Genomic DNA, 12,821 nt, shown 5'->3' on the forward strand with positions numbered 1-12,821 from the left:
TTAGTTCAACTATGCACACAGTTTATCCTTCTCTGCATAGTTTATTTGTTTGGGAACACAGTTATTTTGTCTGCGAACACAGTTAATAGAACTGTGCACACAATTAAGTGTTACTCTAAAATTATTGTGATGGTTTGAGATGAGGTACTAAAAGGGAATAAATAGTCAATGGAGATTGGCACATACCAAATTGAAGCAGTGAACACCTAATTTTTATGAATAGAAGGTTTGGTAATGTTTGAATTGCTGTTATTCTACCCTGGAACACAGTTAGTTCAACTGTGCAAATAGTTTAACTACTTTGCACATAGTTTATTTTTTTGGAAATATAGTTAAATTAACTACGAACATAGTTAATTAACCTATGCACACAGTTAAGTGTTATTCTAAAATTGTTGTAAGTGGTTTGAGATGAGGTACTAAAATAGAATAAACACTCAATGCAAATTGGCACATAGAAAATTGAAGCAGTGAACAACTAATTTTCATGAATAGAAGGTTTCGTAAAGTTTGAAGACTGTTATTCTAACTCGGAACACAGTTACATCAACTGTGCACACAGTAAGTTCTACTCTGTACACAGTTTATTTGTTTCCACATATAGGTAAGTTAACTGCAAACACAATTAATTAAACTGTGCACCCAGTTAAGTGATATTCAGAAAATGTTGCATAAGATGGCACGCTGAATTTTATGAAACTCCGATATGCTTTTAAGCATAGAAAGAATGGTATCTGCAACACTGAATTCCAGATTTAAGCATATGTTATTGCTTCCTAAGTTAATTCCCAAAATGGACCAAAAATGGCACACAAGGGATTATGAAACTCCGATACGCTTTTAAGGAAAATGGCACGTTGCAATTTCTAAAATCCTAAAAGTATAATTACTGATTTTCAAAATGATAATGGGACCTAACTAAATTCCCAAAATGGCACGCTTCTGAAACTCCGATACAAGATTTAAGCATAAAAAAATGTTACCTAATTGAAATGTGGAGATGGAGCAAAAAGGCACGCTGAATTTTGTAAAACTCCGATACGCTTTAGTTGCCAGATATGTTGGTACTCTTGATCATCAGTTTAGTGCCTGTTCATAATGAAAATTTCCGTACCTACTTTGGATTACCAACCATTTGGAGATTGCATTTGATTTTAAACAAATTTCCAAACTGAATTACCCAATTGGAGGAACACAGATTCAATTGGCACACTAATTTTCTGAAACTGAGGTAGACATTTAAGCATGTGATGTTCACTAAATCTGTTTATGGCCTCATAACCACATTTAAACTGTGCCAGCATACTGTTGAAAGTATGTGCCGGCACAGTTTATGAAACTCTTTCAGAACCTATAATAAGTTACCATTATAGACATTTCAGCAACGAGCACGACAAGAAGCAGAAAAGAAAGCTAATCATCTGAAGATAATCAACATTATCATCTTTTCTGTTAAGATGTTATATTACACAAAAAATGAAAATGCACTCATCTTACAATCATCTTTTACAATACATAGTCTAACCTCTCTTCCTACTTGACCTCTGTCCGTACATTGACCAAAACTTATCGATTGCAACGCAGTGAAAATTTAAAAAAATAGTCCCTACAAGCCAACTCCTGTATAAAGAAGGATCCTTGAATTCTTCCTGCAATGGTCTCGAGGTGTCTCGTATAAGTGCCTCTGCAAACATAAGCATGTATGCCCCGCAGTCGACACTATCGGGCTTTTGTTATGCACATTCTCGAATTTCACGATAGGCTAATTTAGGGATATGGTATCCGACGCAGTTGTTTAGCCACGATCGCACAAAAGATGCTCGCAATAATGTCAATAATAGATTATTTTTAGGGGATCCTATGATTACAAAAAAAAAAATTAGTGTAACATATTGTATAAGTGATACCAACATATCTAACAACGTCGTCCCCAATGTTGAAACTCTACAATGAGTTGTAACAATCGAAATGCTACTCCTTCAAGTCAAGAGAAAGTAGATACCAATGTCATCCCATATTTATTGGAATAAATAGATATCTACACTTTTCGAGATCAGCAACACTGAATTCCCGTTACCATATTTGAAGACTAGGCTACCATGAATCTACAATTGTTTTCGTAACATCAGTGGTTATCCCTGAAAACAACGGTAGATGCTGAACCACAGCAACCTACACAATATATGAATTTTTTCAACAAAGTAAACAAAATTCATGATGAGCCATAAGTGAAAAACCTGGATCTCACAGCGCAAAAATAAACACGGATTGTCAATGATCTCAGTATACACTCGAGGAAAAAGCTCCAATATGCGAAAGTAGACATTCATTATGTGTACGTAATAAAACAACATAGCAGTGAATACCAAATTATATGCTGTTAAGTGAGGTAGAAGCATACGTCACTACGTAGTGGCTTGTCATGTAGGAGCTGCACTAAGGCATCACCGGTGCATGATGGTTTGGTAGTATCTTCGTCCTCCCAAATTATGCCCTCACACAATTCAAATGTTTAAGCTAGAATAGAAGGTGATAAATGTGAGGTACTAAAAGTTAATATAATTAACTTACTCGAACTGATTTTCTTCAAGGAAGAAATTAATAACTTTTTCGTAGTACATAGGGAGTATACCTTCTCTCTTTCCGTGATAGGTACATCTTGGTGCCACTCTTGGCCTATCTGGCAACACCGCTCTCTCAACATCTACCACTTTAGTGAATAGTACTAAATGCTAAGTTGAATAAATGGTGAAGACAACAATTTTAGTTAGCAAAGTTAACTTTATAAACTTAGCAAATTGCATATGGATACAAAATCACGTAAGGACGAGACGACATTTCTATACCGCTCCTGAAGGGGATGTTTCCTCCCTTGCTGGAGCTGACTTGTGGAGCTCCATTAATGCAGTAGTGATAGGCTCCAATAAGTTAGTTGACCGAGCAGGCGAATCATCCTTTTGAATGGTAATTGCCATACTACCTTCATCTATTTTGGTGACTTTCAATTTTTTTTTAGCCCTTTTATAAGTCTTTGGAAGCTCTGATATGGCCTTAGCTTTTTCTGTTGGCTTCCGCTCGCATGCTCCCAACTTGACGCGCTTACATAAGGAGGAAACATATTTGGTCGGAGCTCCACATTCCTTCTTTGTCTCAGCATCAGTGGACCAAATAACCTGATAGGAAAATACATTTCATGATGATTTATACTACCATTCTAAAAGCATATATAGTACGAACCAAATAATTACAAACCTTCACCGAATCTGCACTATGCTGCATATCATCTTTCTCAACAGCGGCTTGGTCCATAGCTTCACCAACAGCAGTTTGCTCCTTCACCTAACTATGTGTAGATAAGAACTAAATGTGTGTGCTAGCAAGAAGTCCATTAGTGTGGATACATGATATATATGTGCCAAGTGGATGTAAATGTGTGCTGCCAAGAAATCAAAGTTATCTTTGAAGCATTCTTTATTTTGTCAAATGTGTGTATAGAAGTCTGAAATGTGTGCATTGGATTTATATTGTCTTTGAAGCATACTTAATTATGTGCAGATAAGAACTAAATATGTGCCACACTATAACAAGTGTGTTCAAAGTATACTTTATTGGGTGTAGTCTATAACTAAATGTGTGCCAGACTTTAAGAAGTGTTTTCGAAGCATACTCTATTGTGTGAAATGTGTGCATAGAACTCTGAAATGTGTGCATTGGATTTATAAAGTATCTTAGTGAACATATTTAGCTATGTGCAGAAATGTTTCAAACTATAATAAATGTCTTCCAAGCATACTTTACTATGTGCAAATAATAACTGAAAGTGTGCTAGGCTTTAAGAAGTATGTTCCAAGCACAGCTTATTGTGTGAAAATAAGTCTGAAATGTGTGACAAGATAATACCTAAATGTATGCCATGATTTAATAACTATGTTCTTGATAGGTGCGTGGCAAATGGGAATAAATGTGTGCCAATTGCTTTTTAATGTGTTCTACCATGACCTGATGAAGTGTACAGACTAGATAGGAATGTGCCATATGGAGTTAACTATGTGTTGGCGAGTGAAAGTTGCGTGCCAAATCAAAAGTGGTTATAAGTTTTGGAAATGCTAAGTCATAGTATAAAGATACCTGAGTTCCAACATACACCAATTGATGCAGTTCTTCATCCCTTCGCATCTCTATCAGCCGAACTACTTGTGGCCTTCCTTGTGAGAGAAAATGCAACTCTTACTCTCTAGGTTGTAGCTTCTCGATCACCTAACGCCAACGAACACTTAAGTTTTGCAACAAGTTAAAATATTTGCAATGTAAGAAATCAACATTCAAACCTCAAATTGTTTTAAGTTCTTCATAACATCGGCGATCACATCCACCTTGCGAGGGAATGGGGTGTTGTTCCAACGTACGAGACGTGGGTACATGAACGGTGGCCGGTGGCTTCCAACAATGTTGTTCGCATGCTCAACAGCCTATAGCTGGCAAAAATTATTGTTAACATCAAATTACAAGTAAATATATATATCGTAACAATAAAATTTAAAAAAAATATTAAGATGCTTACCACCAGAGCGATCGTGCAGCCATCCATACATCTAGTAGATCCTTCGCTGGTGATGTTTTTTGTCCTCACACTGTCGGCTAGACTAGATATCTGCTAGCAAAGAAAAGAGAAAATGGCAAAACCCCAACTATATGAACCTAAGCGGTCTAAATCATCAACATATGAACATAATGCCTTAGGAACATAGTACTGTACGGTTGGGAAGAGGATAGTCCCAAAGAGATATAGGACCCATAATTTCGTGAAATCCTCCACATCTTGTCGTTCGGTCTTACCAACAAGGTATCGTAATCTATTTTTAATTGCATCTCTATCGACCTTTTTGTGGTCACCCTCAAATAATTGGGTGATGAGGTCAGACATAACCCTCCCCTTCCTATGCAATTCGACCTCATCACCTGTGGCACTCAAACCAATGATTAGTGCCAAATCAATCCCTACAAAAGATACTAGAATCCTACCAAACTGGAAATCCTCCTCAACATCATCCCAAAAGAAGAGCAATATGTCCAACACAGGCCTACTCTGTTTTATATATGGTAGACCTAGCATATGCCCAAAAAGAGTGCCGCTCACCCTTTCCTTATGTTCACGAGACATACACGGCATTAGGGTGACCATAAAACTTATAAAGTGGCTGAAGTAACACCTTTCGTTGTCCATATTAGTAGGTCCAACAGCAGATACTTTGCCTGCAACCTGCTTTGGAGCCATCTAAGATGTCTGCATCACAAATATAATAAAAATTTTTGAATAATATTGACTCAAAATGAATCATCTTAAAAACTATAACAAAGAACACAATTCGCACAGAATAGTCATAATTTTTTCATAACAAATATCTCAAATGTGCTACCACAACCTCTCTGTCCATTAATTAGGCAAATCCTAACCATTCCAACAATTTAAAATGTAATGCCCTACAATACTACATAACATTTTGGTGTTCAAAAAAATGGCTGACAAAGTCGACATCTTTTAAAAACCACAACAGGCTTGCTAAATCTTCATTAATTTGTTCGCCAAGATCGCCGTGAGATTCATGCAAGCAACAACATTTATCAGTATGCATATTTTTCTGATGCAATAATCTTTTTTCACCATCCATATAATGAATTTAATAAATTATTTCATTTCGAAAGTTGTACTTCTCTCATTTCTCCTGCATTCGACACTTCAAAACTTCATTATAGATTTAATGAGCCATCTACAAAGAGAAATCCAGTCACTTATGACTGTGATTTAAATGGAAAGGAGCATCTTCATAAGATGCATTATTATACTGAGGTAGAAACCTAGTCCATGACGGTTAAAACCTCACTCACCGTTGGCTTTTATCAGGCCGTTCAAACAACACCGTTGGTTTTTATTCCATTGGCAACGGCCTTACTCTCACCCTTCACATACTTTGCCTGGTTCCGGGGCACTGCTCCACTTGCACCATTGCTCTGTTTCACCCCATCTTTAACCTCGATGGCGCCGCTCAGAAATCTTTGCACAATCTCCTTGCTAGGACCCTCCACCACCTTCTCCCATGCCTCGGCCTCGCCTTCCTGGCCTCGCTTCAGGAAGAACTCGGTGGCGTCGATGCGATGCACATCCCAACCAGGGAGGGTGCAGAAGCGGTGGATCTTCTTCAGCTGATTGCAGGTCAGCGTGCATGTGTTGAACTTGATCTCAGTGACCGCGGCCTCCAGCATCCTTGCCCGCGTCGCTTCACCGACCGATGCCTCCATGCGGAAGTAGCTGTCCATCTCCGGCACCCCGATCGACCTTCGGATGCCCTTCGAGTAGTCGCCATCTTGGCGGAACGCACTCCTCGCCTCCTCCACCAGCCCCTGCTCCACCATCTTGTCCACTCGTATCGACACGAAGAAGTGCAGGAGGGGCAGATCGACGTCGATCCACACGAAGCAACTCTCGTACCGGGATCGGAACTCGCTGCCCTCGCCATCAACCAATGCCTCGATGTACGAGTTGGAGCCGCCGGCAACGATGGGGACGCGACCACGCCGGAGGATGGAGTCGATGGCATGCATGGCCGCACGGCAAAAATCGGAAGCGGTGAAGTCGGCGTCCGGGTGCACGCCACCGATCAGGTGGTGGGGAATGCCGGCGGACTCCTCCTCCGTCACCTTGTTGCTGATGACGTCAAGGCCATCATACACTTGCATCTTGTCCGAGTTGACGACTTCACCGTTAAATTGGGTGGCGAGGGTGATGGCCAACTTGGATTTTCCGGAACCGGTCGGGCCCAGGACAAACACGACCTTGCCTTGGCGACGAGGGAGGCTGGCTGTCTCCATTGAGAAGGGTCCGAAAGCAGGCAAGCTGGAAGGGGGGCTGAAGCTGCCGGAGTCTTTGGAGAGCAAGCCTGCCGTACGTGATGGTATAGAAGGAATGCCATGAGCAAAAAGATACAAGAATGGCGTACGTGTGTTGGAGATTTATGAGAGAGCCTTCAGATCCTTGGTGGCCTATCTAGCTGTGTAGATTGTGTACGTGAAACAAACTTATGGAGGTAACACGAGCCATACAAACAGTTTCGTATGCAGATTATCTCTAGTTTACTGATTTCAAATGGGAATTTAGGGACTTATCTATAATGATGTCATGTAAACTACGTTTCTAAGGAGGTTTTCCACCTCTTTTCTCTATCAAAAAAGAAAAAAGATGACAGAAAAACAACAACGCCGACAAAAGTAGTGCTAGAAATACATGATTCCTTTATTGTTCGCACAAGACTTTTTGTACAAATCGACATTGAGTGCATATAATATGCATTAAATGCAGCATTTTTTCTTGAATAATAATCAAAAAAAATGATAAACACTAACATCAAACATTAATTTTGCCTTGGTTTCTATGATTTTATTTTTAAAAATAAAAGTTAAAAAATAAAAGCATGCATCTTTTTGTATCCACTATAACTTGCTAATATCTTAATAAAGATTGGTTGAAACTATTAAAAATACTATTATAATTAAAAAAATCAAAAAGAGTAGTAAGAAAGCGAGGAAAAATACCTTAAAAATGTTTATTTCTGCGACAGTCTTCTTTACTCGACTTGGTCTCGTAATTTGAAGATGGGAGGAGGAGAAGAGAAGAATCCTCGAAATAAAAATTAAAAAAAAATCTAATAAAGATTGTTATTGAGTTTGGAACTTTGGTACCATCGGGTCTAGGCAGGGCTCGCTTTTATAATCACCAATCTGCCAAGTTTAGCCTTCAAAGCCATTCCTATCATATGAGTTTTGGAAAGGGTTCAACAAATCGGATAAAATAGGAAAGAATATTCTGTTTGAAACTTATCCAATATTTACCACTTTGCAAAATATCCTATTTTACAAAAATCAAGAAACAATTATAGTTTTTAAATAAAAGTTTTGATATTATCTATTACAGAAACCAAGATTCATCGAACTAGGTCGAGCCGCCTCGTTCAGCCATACCGACCCGACCCGATAGAGGACCTGGTCGGTTCGCCTGTTCTTTTCGGAATCGGCTCCGAACCAGCTAGAACTAGGGGTGGCAATCGGGTCGGGTCAGGCATAAACAGGTCGGGTCAAATACAGGTCGGGTCAGAAAACTATAAATCTGAACCCGACCTGTTTATTAAACGGGTCAGAAATTACAAACCTGAACCTGACCTGTTTATTTAACAGGTAACCCGACCCGACCCGTTTAACCTGTTTAATAAACAGGTAACCTGTTTACCCAACCCGACCCAACCTGTTTAACCTGTTTGCCCAACCTGACCCGTTTAACCTGTTTAGACCTGTTTAATCTGTCCAACCCAACCTGTTTAACCTGCCCAACCAGACCTGTTTAGACCTGTTTAGACCCGTTTAACCTGTTTAGACCTGTTTAACCTGTTTAACCCGTTTAACCTATTTAGACCTGTTTAACCTGCCCAACAGTTAAACGGGTTAAACGGTTTAAACGGGTCAGACATCTAAAATCCGTATCCGACCCAATTAATAAATAGGTTAAACGGGTCGACCTGTTTACGACCCGAACCTGTTTAGGCCAAACCCAAACCTGTTTATGGCGGGTCGAACATGGGTCGGGTTGGCGGGTCGGGTCATATTTTGCCATCCCTAGCTAGAACCGATCTTCAACTGGCTGGAACCGATCTTCAACCGGCTGGAACTGGTCTCGAACTAATAGGAACAGGCCAGAATCGGTCGAAACCGATCTAAATCGGCCGATTTTGTGCATGCAGAACTAGTGCGAACCATTTGGTTTGCACTGAGTCGAACCATTTCTGAACCGGCCTCCCTCGCATCTCTTTTTTTTGTTTTAAAAAGTTGTTGGAAAGACCCGAGAAGTTTCTCAAGCCTTTCCAACTTATCTGAATATCCCATTATAAGAAAAAGAAGCTTTGGCAACACTTTCTAAGGTTTTTACCAATGCTTATAAGCGTTGGTAATTTTCTTTTCGATGCTTTTAAAAGTGCCTCCAAAGCATCGGCTATACCAGGATGGAAAAAAAATTTGCCAAAGCTTTTAAAAGCATCGCTAAAGGGTGGTTTTTAGCGACGCTTAAAAGCATCACTAAAAGCCGACACTTATAAGCGTCAATCATTTAGAGATGCTTGAAAACGTCGGTTTTTAACTGATTTTTTTTTTAGTTAGCGGCGCTTTAAAACGTCGTTATAAATAATTTTTTTAAAGAAATATTTATAAATATTTTTTTCTTTTAGCAAGGTTTGAAGGTCAGAGGTCATCCTTCCAACACCGTAGCGCCTTTCCTTTTAGCAAGCTCAACAAATCAAAATTCAGAAGAACATAAGCTTAAGAAGCCTAAGAAGCTTCATTACCTTAGGCATTTCAAAGCCAAGTAGCTCAATTTCCCACTGAACATAAGCTCCTTCAGGAACACTAGAAGGCCTGTTCATGAAATCTCATTAGTATTTTCAAGTGTTTTGTTTAGAAAATTGACCTTGTAAACTTATCATATGCATAATCTGGAGGGCAAGTAACAAGCGAGATCTCTTCAGGAAGCATTAAACGAACACACATTTTCTTGTAGTGCATTTTCTCGTCAACCCGCACCAGGTAGCCGTCGTCGATGCCGTAGGCGGAGGCGCGCACCACTGTGTGGACGGACCCGCGGACGCCGCGCGGCGGGAAACGGCAGAATAAGATGGCGAGCTCGGCGGCGCCGGGGGACTCGATCATGGGGAACATGAGTCCCTGGGGGCCGACATCAAGGGCCTTCTTGGCCCAGGCGGCGGAAGCTCTGGAAGGCGGAGGATGGCCGGGGTGTGGGCGGCGGCGAGGGCGAGGAGTGAGGGGAGGGCCTCCGCGATGCCGCCAGAGCCGTGCTCCATGTCGACGACCACGTAGTCGTAGCCGGCGAGGCCGGCGATCTCGGCGAGGGTCGGGGAGGAGCGCAGGAGGAAGAGGCCATGGAGGGTCTCGCCGGCGATGAGGCGGGACTTGAGGATCTGCGGTTCGAGGGAGAGGGGGGCGAAGTCGGGATCCAAGGAGGCGGCGAAGAGGCGAGCGAAGACATCATCACCGGAGCCGTTCTGCTTCTTGAATCTGGAGGGGGTTAGGGAGGGGGGGCGATGATGATGAGAGAGAGAGAGAGAGAAGACGAGGAATGGACGAGGAATGGGGAGGGGGTTCCGTTTTCTCTTCGATCTCTGGAATGGGTTGAGGGTGGAGGGCGGTGGCCGGGAAAACGGAAAGAGAGAGAGGGCTCGTTGGGATTTAGGATGATGTTGGTGGAATGTTGGCTTCCGACGACGCTTTTTAGCGTCATCTTAGGCCGGCGACTACACCGACGCTTATTAAAGCGTCGGCAAATTTTGAGGTAGACCAAAAATTGCCGACGCTTGTGAAAAGCGTCGGCAAAAAAGCGTCGGTAAAACCGACTTTTTCGGTAGTGACAGGAGGTTAGGGATTTGTAAAGAGGGGGGGCAGCAAGAGGGGTTGAGGGAAGAATGGGCCTCCGACAACGCCATTGAAAGCATCGTCATTGGAAAATTGGCCTCCAACGATGCTTTCAAAGTGTCTTTCGTTATTTTGGTTTCCGATGATGCTGTTTAGTGTCGTCCAAGTCAAATCCGCTCTAAAGTGTCGGTATTTTCCGACGCTATTTAGAAACGTCGGCATATTTTGGTGCGCCAGCCAAATTACCGACACTTCTCCCTAGCGTCGGTGATTGGGTGTTGAAAAATACTATTTTTCTTGTAGTGCTTCCTCCCTTTATCAGGGCAAAAAATATGCTAATTCAACATGATTGATGGAGGATCCAACCTTAAATAATGTATGCTTTCTCTCCTCTATCTCATTTTTTTTTGGATGACAAAAAATACCATCAAAATACATTTTTTAGATTAAAAAATAAAAAATAAAATAAAAGAAATTTAAAATAATTATAAAATTAGAACCATATTTAGGGGCATGCAAGATACTCTCCAACTAAATTTAGTATCTATTTATTTAAGTTTTGATGCGATCATGCGCATAGCGGCCTAGGCCTAAATTTGAAAAAAATTAAGAAATAAGTACTCTTTGATGCATTTTTATGGGCCTAAATATATATATATATATATATATATATATATTATAAGGTTCAACATGGATCTAAGCTCAAATTAATTATTTAAAGTATTCATATTTAAAAAATAATTAATTTAACAAATAATTTAAAATATATAATTAATACCAAAAATTATGAAAAATTAGTATTAATACATATTTTAAAAGTATATTTTAAACTAAAAACATATTTTTCTAAATTTATGGTTTTCAAATATATTTTTAATTTAAAAATTATTAAAAATATATAAATAAATAAATACAACAAATTAGTACCATGTATTAGATAAATCAAATGTATTTTTTGAAGTATAAAATATTATATTCATTATAATATTTTTTTATTTTTAAATAATTGATAAACTAACGTACTTGATAAACCTACAGGATTGAAGCCATCAAAAAAAAGAAGGTAGAACATGACATTGGTTGGGCTCCTGAAAAAATACTCTGAGGTTGGTAGCACTGGAAGTACAACTAGTACGACATAGAGTTCAAGAAAGAAGGGATAAAAAGATTAAAGCAGCACTTAACTGATGGTAACCCCAATGTATCTATGTGTCGAAAATACCTACAGGTGGTTCGGCAGCTAATGAAGAAGCATTTCGCTAATTTTAAAACAGCGAAGGAGAAAATTTCTAAGAAGGAGAGGTGGACCGCCGAGTGGCAGAGCCATCTTTCTATCACTCCAAGAAGTCAGAAGAGGCATCCGCTATAGATGATGAGGATGCACAGATCCAAGATGCAATGCAAGCGAGCATGGATGATCATTAACAGCAGGATGAGGTGGTCAGGCATAGAGTTCGATTTGGGCTCTCATAATACCAATCGGGCTCCGAACCTACAAGCAGTAGGACAGATCCAGAGTTTAGAAGGACCACTTCAATTGGAAAGGCCATCAGTAGAGGCGGTAGTCGTATTGCATCTATGCAAGCGGTGATTGGCAGCAGAAAGAAGTCCATAGAGAAATTCTACCTGATGTATAAATCTTTTAGTCTTCCCACCAAATTGATTTTCTACTTCATGCAGAAATTCTTTAAATTTTTCAAGTGAATGAATTTTATTTTTGAGAAAATATACATATCATCAATAAAAGTGATAAAATATCTATTGCCTATTTGACTTAAAATTTCTTCAAGTTTACAAACATTGATGTGAATTAATTCTAACAATTCAGTACTTCTTTTAACACTTTTATGAGACCTTTTTTGTAATTTTTATGAGATCTTCATATGTGGGACTCTGATATTACTTATTAGGGGGATAGTGAGTCCAATGTACGAGGCCTTGCAGCAAATATTGCAACGTAATTTGATCCAAAAGCTTAAGACATTAAGTTTTAAGCCCAATTATGAGAATAGGCCCCAAAAAGTGCTGAAGTCGGCTGAGAATAGGCCCCAAAAAGTGCCGAAGTTGGCAGGCCCAGCCGATTTCAGCTTAGGGTCCAAATAAATAAATAAATAAATAACAGAGGATTGTGATCGCGATACCCTGCTCATGTGTTATAGGGGTGCAGATACTGCAGCAACTCTGCAGCCTCTTGAATGGTCGCCGATCCCGCTCAACCGTTGTGAGCATCGCGGCGATAAACGAGCCACAACCATTCGAAAGTTGCCTTTAAATCCCCCTCTTTCCTTGTGACCGAACCACCACCTTTGAGATCCCTCTTTTTCCTCCTCCATCTCTGGTGGCCGGCATGCCACCCT

General features: G+C 40.0%; 1 pseudogene; it reads right to left on the reverse strand.

The window, feature by feature from the left end:
- Positions 1-5,431: 5,431 nt before the first annotated feature.
- Positions 5,432-7,189, reverse strand: LOC120103908 (adenylate isopentenyltransferase 5, chloroplastic pseudogene; annotated as a pseudogene).
- Positions 7,190-12,821: the final 5,632 nt, after the last annotated feature.

This window comes from Phoenix dactylifera, chromosome 12 (assembly GCF_051530095.1).
Source record: "Phoenix dactylifera cultivar Ajwa chromosome 12, Ajwa_hap1_PhDact_Kaust_v1.1, whole genome shotgun sequence".
NCBI lineage: Eukaryota > Viridiplantae > Streptophyta > Magnoliopsida > Arecales > Arecaceae > Phoenix > Phoenix dactylifera.